Below are 11,083 nucleotides of genomic sequence, written 5' to 3' on the forward strand. Positions count from 1 at the left end.
TCCAAGAGGGAGCGTCCCAAGAGTTCAAGCCTCAATGTGAAAGCCAATCTAGCCTGGTTGTATCAGTGCAAATCATCCTGGATTTAAATTACTTTGTCTCTACAATGAACATTTCCTTACAAGTAATATTTTTCCAACACAATTTTTAATGATTGACTGATAGTTCATCGTGGATTGAACCAATCCCTTACCCATGAATACTTTAGGTGGTTTTTATCTAGAGGAAATTATAAACACTCTGTGAATGACATACCTGTACTAAGAATTCAATACAAATCCTTGTAGGATTCAATACAAATCCTTGTAGGAGAGGGATTCCAGATCAAAAGACAAGTGCATTTTTAAGACTGTGCCAAATGGCTCTTTAAAAAAAAAGGAGGGGAGTAATATATCTTATACCTCTTCTACCAACTATAAAGGGATTTGCCCTTTTGTAATCCTCTGATCGATAGTGGGTATGGTTTACCTTTTTAGTCTTTGTCAGTTGGATTGGTGAGAAATGGTATCTAATTATTATCTTTTTCAGAGAGAAGATTCAAAGTTGTCCAGAGCCGAATTCTAGGGAGAATATAATAATTCTAGGCGGTCTTTTTACATCAGCAAGACCCAAGCAGTGTGATGCCCATGGATTTAGTCTGGAATAGCAAAGCATGACACTGACAGCCATACTACTGGCTGCAGGCATAAGGTTACTGTCTATTGGGATAAGTATACTGCTTTCCTGTCTTGTGTCCTTACCCACCATGCCCATCTTGCTCTGACCCCTGTACACTCTGACTTACTATGAATGACCTTTTGCTGAGTCTGGGCTAATGATTTCCCTGGGCCTCAGTGTCCCCATCTGTCTAATGAGAGTTGTAACAAGAAGCAGGTCAAGCAGGACCCTAAGATTGAGCTTTGTCCTTGTGGTCCCCAAAACTCATGAACTGGGGGACATATTCCTGTGTGCAAGCAGGGCTCCTGGACACAGAGACCACCTGCTTCTTCCTGGCTTTGTAGCAAGTAATGGAACTTTTCTGAACCTCAGTCTCTCCATCTAGAAAATAAGGGTAACAGGGTTTTAAGGTCTATTGTGTACTTCCTCTATGCCTGAGATCTGTGATTCTCACAGGAACCCTTAAAGGTTGGAAGCATGATGTTGATTTAGATGAGGCAAATTACGGTCCAGAGAAGGGAAATAACTTGCCCAAGAAAAACTAGCAAGTAAGCAGCAGAGCTGGAGATAAGCTCCGATAAGCTCCGTTCAGCCCAGAATCAAAGCCCATGAACACTCCTTCTCAGGCTTTGTGAAGGACTGGATGAGAGAGAGAGAGTGGTAAAGAGCTCCGCCAACTTTTTTGAGTTAAAGAATATCTATGTTTACGACGCAATTTTGAAAACCTGCTGTCACCCAGATGGATGATAGTTAGCATTATTCTCAGCAGGCAGGATGGCTGGACTGGGGTCCCACTTTGGAAAGTACGGGTTTTCTGATGGGAGTTTCCACAAAGGTACGTGATTCTATAGCTGTGATTCTACAGAAAGAGGCAGGGCCTGTCACTGGACACTTGCTACCATTCTCTTGTGGAGACATTCCCCGGCGCGAGACACCACTCAGCTGCATGGAGTTCCCTGTTGCACTCAGTTCTCAGAATGAACGTCTGCTGAAGGTGCTCTTGTGATTCCCATTCTTTAGATGGGACCCCATTGAGGTGCAAGGAGGTAAGGTAACCTTCCAGGGTGTCAGGCTTCCTTGCTGATTTGAGACCCCACCCTTCTATCCGTGGCCCAAGAGTGAGTTGCTCAGGGCTGGACCACCAGCGTTTACACAGCCTTGCCGGTTATCTCATCAGAGGGTCCTCTCTGGACACCCTGGCAGGCGTCCAGGCAAAGCCACTCTCTATCTTAGCAATGGAGAAACTGAGGCCCAGGAAGGAGGCTTTCCCTCCAGTGCCTCAGCCAGCCCCGTCTGGAACGCTGGGTAGGGAAATGACGGGAAAGGCTTGCAAGTGTGACTGGATCCCTGCCGGCCAGGGATGTTGTGACCTCAGTGAGGGCCTGGCGGGCTTTCCTGCCAGGGAACTCAAGGTGGGGCAGGATGGGTAGGGAGTGAGGTCAGAGGGGAAGCAGGCCGGGAAGAGGAGAAGGCAAGTCTCCGGGGGCTTGTGGGGAGAGAGGAAGGGCGTTCGGATAGCTCAAGAATGGGGCCTTGACCCAGGGATTACTTAGTAGGTTTAAACAGGGGCCATCTGGGAGTGTACAGCCTGGGGAGTCAGAGGTTCCTGAATGCAAATAATGACTTTGCTACTTATGAGAATGATGAATGTGGGCTAATGATTTCCCTGGGCCTCAGTGTCCCCATCTGTAAGACAGCCCAGTGGATATGTGGAGTGCTGCCTGGTTAGGTCCCGGCTCTCCCAATGACCAGCGAAACCTAGGGCAAGTGATTCACCTCTGTGGGCTTCAGTGTCCTCATTTGTAAGATGGGCCTGATAATAACAGAACAGACCTCACAGGGGTGCCGTGAGGATGAAGGCATCTGTCTGCACATGTAGAAGTGAATGGTTGGATGGAAGAAGGGTGGGGAAGTCTTCCCAGAAGTGGAGTTTTAGCTAGGCCTTGCAGGATGTGCAGAAGTTCCCTGGATAGAGAAGGTGGGCAGATAGAAAGATGAACTTGTACCAAGACTTGACCTTGAGAAAGCCTGCATGTGTGAGAAGAATATGGAGCAGTTTCACGAGGCTGCAAGTTTGGGGTAAGGGGTAAACACAAGGCTGCACATGGACATTGGGGCCAGATCTCAATTGGGCTGGGAATGCCATGCTGGGGATCTAGTAGGTGGGGAGTCTCTGTCAATATGGCGGAATCACCCGGAGAACTTTATTTATGTATTTACTTTTGGTACTGAGGCTTGAACTCAGGGATGGTCTATCCCTGACCTATATCTCCAGCCTTTTTCATTTTTTTTTTTATTTTTGAGATAGGCTCTTGCTAATTTGCAGAGGCTGACCTCAAACTTTCCATCCTCTTGTTTTAGCCTCCAGAGCAACTGGGATGAAAAGCATGTGTCACCAGGCCTGGCCTGGGGCATTTTAAAATAATCCCATTCTGTGATCAACCCAGCAATATTCTGAGTCAGTAAGTCTCAGGTGAGACCCAGAAATCTTCGTTGTTTGAGGCTTCTTAGCAAATCCTGATACCCATCAGGTATGAAAACCATGGTGGGAGGGGGGCGTGTCTAAGAAGGGATAGGCCCCACCCAGACGCCTTGCCCAGACCTCAAGATCTGAGCAGAGAGCCTGGGAAGAGGAGGAATGGGGAGAGGAAACTCTGACCCTCAGCCTTCCCCTCCTCTCCAGGGCAGTCCCCCCACTCTGATGGCTACATATACTACCAGGGCTGCCCCTGGAGATGCTTCTTCCCTGTGGTCTGGCTCCAGCAGCTAGCCAGCCTTCCTTCGTTCCTTCGTTCCTTCCTTCGTTCCTTCCTTCGTTCGTTCCTTCCTTCCTTCCATCCTTCCTTCCTTCCTTCCTTCCATTTTTGAACACTTCCATCTTGTCTCAGGTCCTATGTTGGACCTTGGAGGTTTGGTGAATCGAGTTCCAGATCCATCCCTCTCCCCCAAAGCTTTTGATCAGTCCTGGGTCCCTCAGCTCCCCTGCCATTGGGAATGTGGCTAAGTGCAAGAGGGTTGGGGCAGGAAATCCACCCAAGGGGCTCAAATAGCAGCATCAGGGCCCAGCCGTCCAGCCTCCAGGCCCTATGGCTTCCTGGTCCCCTTTCTCCCCCATATACACATACCCATAGGCCTAATATCTTCTCCCGTCCTGGCTCAGGACTTGCCTGGTCAACTCCCAGGCCTTGCCCCCTGTCAGGAGGGTCCTGGCACCTAAGGTCACAGTGAGCGTCAGCCCACCTTCCACCACCAGCCTACAAAGAAGACAAGAGTCTTGTGTAAGACTTGAGCAGCTCTTCCCAAGGGCAGGGTCCTGGAGCATTTCCTCACAGGGTAGCAAAAACAACAAACATGAGGAAATGACAAGGATTCCGGGGATTTCAGAGCACACAGCTCAGGTACAGGATGGATCCCTGCAGAGAGCTGGGGTTAGAAGCTCATGGGCAGCTTCCGTACCTTCCCCTTGGAGCCAGTTCTTTGTGTCTTCATGTTTGTTCTGTTCTTCTCTTTCGTCAGGGTCCTTTGCCCACTTCAACTCCCAGTCCCTGCACTGTCACCAGATGCCCCTGTCTCATTCACTCATTCATTTTTTTTCCCTTCCTTCCTTTGATATACAGGGACTATGAGCCAGACACAGGGGAAGAGCCAGACTTCATGACTTTGCATGAAGTTCACAGTTGGGTGGGGAACAACCAATGCAATGTAATTATTATCACCATAGACTTATGCATAGAATGTTATAAAACCAGGGTGTTACCAGTGGAAGGTTGATTCTTGAAGAATGAGTAGGAATCTAAGGAGATCATGCCACACAGAGAATAAAAAGGGCAAAGGCAGAGAGGTGTGAGACAGTGGTTTGCAATGGCTAGAGCACAAGTAAGGTTCAAGGGATCAGAAGGCGTGGAGGCTGAGAGGTCAGCAGGAGCAAACCACAAGGGCCATGCATACTGCACGCAGGAACTTGAACTTTCTGTCTTAGGCAATGAGCAGCCATCAGGGGATGTGGTTGGGTTTGGAAGTTGGTTGGGGAATGAGCTGGAGAAGGGAAGCCAGGCAGAGCAGCCAGTAAGTATGAGCACCTCTCAGCGTAGGAGCCGAGGAGGGAGTGGGGCAGCGAGGCTATAGAGCTGGTCCCACTTGGGTAGCTCGATGTTTTCAAGGATCAAGGTCAAAGGGAAACTGAGGCAGTCAGGAACTTCTGCGCTTTCGACTTGAACAGAGTCAGTTGCAGCTAAGACTGTGTCTAGGGATTTGGAAGGTCCACAGCAGGACCCCAACCCATACCTGGGAACCAGGGCAAAGTCCAGCCCTAGGGATGAGATCCTACCCTAGGCCATGTCAGATGGGGCCCTGATCCTGAAAATAAGAGGTTATAAGACAGAGAACTGAGGAAACCTATCTCTAAGCACATTTATGTCCTTGACCACTTTTCTTTTATGGCTACTGGTAAAGATGAATCACAGACACCTGAGGGCATCTGGGCTATTTTTCTCACTGTGCCTAGTGTCCATCTTTCAAGGCTACCCTCAGGCTCTTCCTTTTGACTTCAGTTATCATCTGTTCCTGACCTGGGATTCAGGTCTCTCCTGCTCCTGGCTCCCAGCTTCGGGATAAACTCTGGCTTGGCTCCACTTGCTTAGGTGCCTCCCAGAGTAGGCCAACCTCCCCAGCGTCCCCAGAATGCAATCTCAGGGTGATGACTTAGGGGTACACAGACACCACAGCTCACTCCCTGAGCCCATTTGGCCCATGAGTCACTCATACAATAAATGTTTCTTTAAACATCCACGATGTGCCAGTCCCTGGACGGAGAGCTGGACTAACAGGGTTGAATCAGGTGGTTCACAGTTCATTGGAGACGAATACCTTCAACACAATCCAACCTATTAAAACATCACACAACACAGCACAACTCAGTGTGACTCAACACATCTCAACACAAGATGCAAGGCCTCAGGTCTGCCTTCCAGCCCTTGGGGCCTCCGCTGGAGAAAAAGCAGTTCGCAGGCAAAGGGGCTATGAGTACCAAGCAGGGAAGGAGATGCTTCTTGAGATGTCACAGTAGAGGAAAGAGGCTCTACTGTCAGGTCTGTAGGCTTCTGTCCTGCTGCCTCAGTCCTGGACTAATGACTGAACTCTCTGGTCCTCAGTTTCCACATCTACCAGCGGCCGTGAACAATAGTGTGTATCTCGTAGGGCTTAATGGAAACAGAACATACAAGGTACCCCGCATCTGTGCCTGGAATGTGGGACACACAATGACATTGGCTGTGGTGGTAGTGCTTGCTTTAGAATTATAAAACTCTGGATTCCTGGAGTCAGTAAAATGTAGAGTCATAGAAACCTAGGCTCTTAGGACCTTGAACACAGAACCTAAAAAGAACAGAGCCCTAATGTTAGCTAGGGGGTAATGTTAGCTAGGAGGGTGGAGATTTCCCTGTCCCTTCAGATGGAGGTGAAATTTCCTCTAATGCTTTGGGGTCCATCCCTGTCATGTGCAGTTGCTTAGGTTGATTATTCTGCTTCTCTAGAGAAGGCCACTCACAAAGACTCCCATGTGAATGGAGTGCCCAGGTGCCATATGATCTGTACCACCTCTTTCTCCCAGAGAAAGCCTGCTAAATCCCTGGTAGCTCATCCTTACCCCTGTAATCTCTGTTTCCAGCAAAACATGCTGACTTTTCTGTGAACCACACTGACCTGAATATGATGAAACTATCTCTTAGATTTCATATTTTAAAAAATATAATAAAATAAAATTATTTCCTCCAAGCATTCTTGAGAGTAGGCTGAGCAGAAGTTTTGGAATGTTCCAGAGAAGAATCACATCCTATGAAGTCTATCACTGTCCAGATGGTACAATGGGATGTGTGGCCCCACATCCCCCACCTTAACCTCTCACTCCTGCCCCCTAATTTGCTCCTTGGGGCCCAAGGCTTTATCTATCCCTGGCTCTTGGTGGGTCTCTGCTTAAAGTCTTTATCAAAGCATTTCCCCATCAAAGGTAGTTCCTTCTCTTCTTAAGTAATTTGGGCCATATGCCTAGGTAGTAATTTTTTTTTATATTTATGTTTTAGTTTTAGGTGGACACAATATATTTTATTTTAATTTGGTGCTGAGGATCGAACCCAGTGCCTCATGCACGCTAGGTGAACACTCTACCACTGAGCCTCAACCCCAGGCTCTAGTTAGTAATTTTTTAATACCTCATCACATTTAGTAGCACTTATAAAACCTAAGACTCCCAGAACATTAAAATCAAATCATCTCCCCAGGTGTGGCAGCACAGGCCTGTAATCCCAGTGACCTGGGAGGCTGAGGCAGGAGGATCATAAATTCAAAGCCAGCCTTAGCAAGTTAGCAAGACCTTAAGCAACTTAGCAAGTACCTGTCTCAAAATATAAAAAGGGCTGGGGATGTAGCTCAGGGTTAAGTGCCCCTGGTTGCAATCCCCAATGATCTAACCCCCATCAAATCATCTCAGAATAAGAATTTTGGAATAATCTATAGGCGAAGGATCTCAGTTCTAAGAACTATGGAAAATTTTAGGATCCCCCACAATCTTAACAATGGGAAGGAGTCAGAAGAGGTCATTGAGTCCTCACCTTGTTCCACACAGGTATCCACTCTAAAACATTGGAGGTACCTACTTGGACTGTCTCGGTTTAAATCTGGCTCTCATTCTCTCACCAAATGATCGGTTCCACCTTGAGATTATTTATCTGGTACCCGTGGAAATGATTAAAGAGGCCCTTAACTTTCTTCTGTTCTTGTAACAAAAGGTGGACTTCAACTCAAGGTATGCCGAGATTTTTAAAGCAGTGACAGTTGGGAAAATGCAATAACCTGGTTAGATTGGAGAGCTGGAGCCTGAGCAGTCCAAGGAGTGGAGCAGGGCGGTGGCTGCCCTATGTTGATAAATTATATTTTCAATTTATTTAGTTCAAAACATTTTTAAGGGCTAGGGATATGGCTCAGTGGTACTGTGCTTGCCTAGCATGAGCAAGGCCCTGGGGTGGTTCCCCAGCACCACCAAATAAACCATTTTAAAATTTCTCTTGAGATTTCTTCTTTGATCCAAATGGTATTTAGAAATGTGTTGTTAAATCTACAAGTATTGGAGCTGGGGATGTGGCTCAAGCAGTAGCGGGCTTGCTTGGCAGACGTGCGGCCCGAGTTCTATCCTCAGCACCACATACAAACAAAGATGTTGTGCCCGCCAAAAACTAAAAAATAAATAAATATTAAAAAAATTCTCTCTCTCTCTCTTTAAAAAAAAATCTACAAGTATTTTCCAACTATCTTCTGTTGTTGCTGTCTTAGTTTAATTCCACTGAGGTCTAAGAGCAGACATTTTGGTATGATTTCTATTATTTTAAATTTGTTAGCTATGTTTTATGGCCCAGAATGTGGTTTGTCTTATTGATTGTTCCACGAGAACTTGAGCAGAATGTGTATTCTGCTGTTGTTGGCTGGAGTATTCTGCCTACACCAATTATAGCCAGTTGATTTATAGTGCTGTTGATTGAACTATCCTCACTTATGTTCTGATTTGCTGGATCTGCCCATTTCTGAAATAGATGTTGACGCCTCCAACTAGGTGGGTTCATCTATTTCTCCTTATAATGCTGACATTTTTTACCTCTTACATTTTGATGTTGTGTTGTTAGGCATATATACTTTAGAGATGGTTGTTTTCTTGGAGAACTGACCTTTCTTCACTATGTAATGCCACTTTTAATCTCTGTTACTTTCCTTGCTTTAAAGTTTACTCTGAAATTAACATAGCTACTCCCACTTTCTTTTAAGTGTTAACCTGATTAGTGTTAGCTCTTTACTTTTAATCTATTGTATGTCTTTATATTTAAAGTGGGTTTCATGTGGACAAGATAAAATTGGATCTTGTTCTTTGATCTACTCTGACCATCTCTTCTTAAATTTGTTTATTAATTTATAAAAATTCTGTTTAATTAATAATAAAATTAACAATTTAATAAAAATTCTGGGTTTTAATTTGACTATTGATGTTTAAAGTGATTGATACAATTTGATTTGTACATTCCATGTTTGTTACTATTCATTGATTTTATATTTTTATTCTTTCTTTTTGTTTTCAACACTTATCTATCCTTACTCATGTTATGTGGTCTTAATTGGACACTTGATATGACTCAATTTTCTGTCCTTTCTTAGCATATGAAGTTATTTTACTTTTTAGAAAATGATTGCCCTAAAATTTGCAACATGTATACACCATAATAACCACTTAATAGTAAGGATGGGTTCTGAGAAATGTGTTGTTGGCAACTTTAGGGTTGTGTACACTGTTATACAAGCTAAGACAGCATGACATCATAACATCACTAGTCAATATAATCTTATGGGATCACCATCATATAATTGGTCTGTTAGTGACTGAAATATCATATGCAGCGTGTGACAGTACAATTAATACAAGATCACTTTAAAATGACACTATTCTACTTCTTAATTCAGTAGTCACTCCTTATTCATGGCTTTGCTATCTGCTGTATTAGTTCTATGCTGTCAACTACAGTCCAAAAACATTAGACAATTCCAGATATAAACAACTCATAATTTTTAAATTGCGTCCTCTTCTGAGTAGCATGATGATATCTCATCCTGTCCTGCTTCAGCTGCAAGATTAATCATTCCTTTGTCCAGTATGTTTACGTAGTATATGCTACCCTCCCATTAGTCACTTGGTGGTCATCTCAGTTATCAAATCATCTGTCACAGTATTCTGGTGCTTATATATAGGATTCAATACCAGTGCCTCAGCATCAGGCTTCCACTGGAGGTCTTGGAACATATCCCCTGTGGAAAAGGAGAAACTACTATAAGAAAATATTCCTAATTCCTCACTCCTGTCCCTTGTTTTATTATATAAGCTATAATTATAAATTTTTTGCTATTATTATTTTGGATGTTATGTTGGATCAATTAAGAACGAGAAAAACAAAATTGTGAAAGAAAGCAGAGAAATAAACACTTACCTATAGGGCTGGGATGTAGTTCAGTGGTAGAGGGCTTGCATAGTGTCCACAGGGCTCTGGATTTGATCCCTAGTAACCTCCAAACCCCCCTCCCACCCACCCCCAAAACCCCCTCCAAACCCAAAAACTTGCTTATGGGAATAGAGAGGTGCAGCCCAGTGGCAGAACTTGAAATTGAACTTACCTATAGAGGAGCAAAAATGAGAATTACATCAACTTCTTAGAAACCAAGCAAGAAGAGAATGAAGTGAAATATTTAGTGTTGAGGGAAAAAAAAAAAAACCACTTTAAAAATCAGCATTTGGTATCCTGTAAAATTTTCTCATTTCCACAACACATACACTAAAATTAAAATATACAGAGAAGATTAGCATGGACCCTGAGCAAGGATAACATGCAAATTTGTGAAGAAATCCACATTTTAAATTACAGTTAGATAGGAGGAATGAACTTCAAGAGATCTATTATACAACCAAGTTACTATAGATAATGATGTTATATTGTAATTCTGAAAAATGTAGAGAATGGATGCAGAGCACTCTCACCACAAAAATGGTAACTATGTGTGGCAGTGTATTTAACTGGCTGAATCTGATCATTCTACAATGTATATGTACACTTCAAAACACCATATTGAACCAGGAGCTGCGGCACAGCGACTCAGGAGGCTGAGGCAGGAGGATCATAAGTTCAAAGCCAGTCTCAGCAACTCATTAAAGACCTAAGCAACTTAGCAAGACCCGGTCTCAAAATTTAAATAAATAAATAAATAAATTTATTTATTTTTTTCTTAATATTTATTTTTCAGTTCTTGGCGGACACAACATCTTTGTTGGTATGTGGTGCTGAGGATCGAACCAGGGTCGCACGCATGCCAGGCGAGCGCACTACCGCTTGAGCCACATCCCCAGCCCAATAAATAAATTTAAAAGTGCTGAGGGTTTGGCTCAGTGGTTAAGTGCCCCTGGGCTCAATCCTTGGTTTAAAAAAAAACAAAAAACAACTTATTTGTCAATTAAAAAAGATCAATAAAAATAAAAGTTATTTTTTTTTAACTTATTTCTTCTTTACTGTTTTTCCTCTCCTTTTGTTGATCTGACTTTCCAACTTCTATCATTTTCTGTCTCTCTGAACAACTTCTTTATACATTTCTTGCAAGACAGGTCTACTAGCAACAAATGTCCTCATTTTTATTTGTCTGAGAATTTTTTTACTTCTCCATCACTTTTGAAGGAAAACTTGCAGGATACAGAATACTAGGTTTGTGGGGTTTTATTCTTAATACTTTAAATATGTCACTTCACTCTCTTCTTGCTGTCTTGGTTTCTGGGATATCAGGTGTAGTGCTTATCTTTGCTCCTGTGAAAGTATAACCCCTTCCCCCATCCCCTGCTTTCTTTCAAGATATTTT

The 11,083-nt window shown here is 43.8% G+C and overlaps 1 non-coding gene across 1 annotated transcript; it reads left to right on the forward strand.

Annotated features, from left to right (window-relative positions):
* Window positions 1-9,988: 9,988 nt before the first annotated feature.
* Window positions 9,989-10,096, forward strand: LOC113197895 (U6 spliceosomal RNA). The gene has a single exon (XR_003302768.1). It is a non-coding gene; the product is annotated as a U6 spliceosomal RNA (small nuclear RNA).
* The last annotated feature ends 987 nt before the right edge of the window (window positions 10,097-11,083 follow it).

This window comes from Urocitellus parryii, chromosome 11 (assembly GCF_045843805.1).
Source record: "Urocitellus parryii isolate mUroPar1 chromosome 11, mUroPar1.hap1, whole genome shotgun sequence".
Taxonomy (NCBI): Eukaryota; Metazoa; Chordata; class Mammalia; order Rodentia; family Sciuridae; genus Urocitellus; species Urocitellus parryii.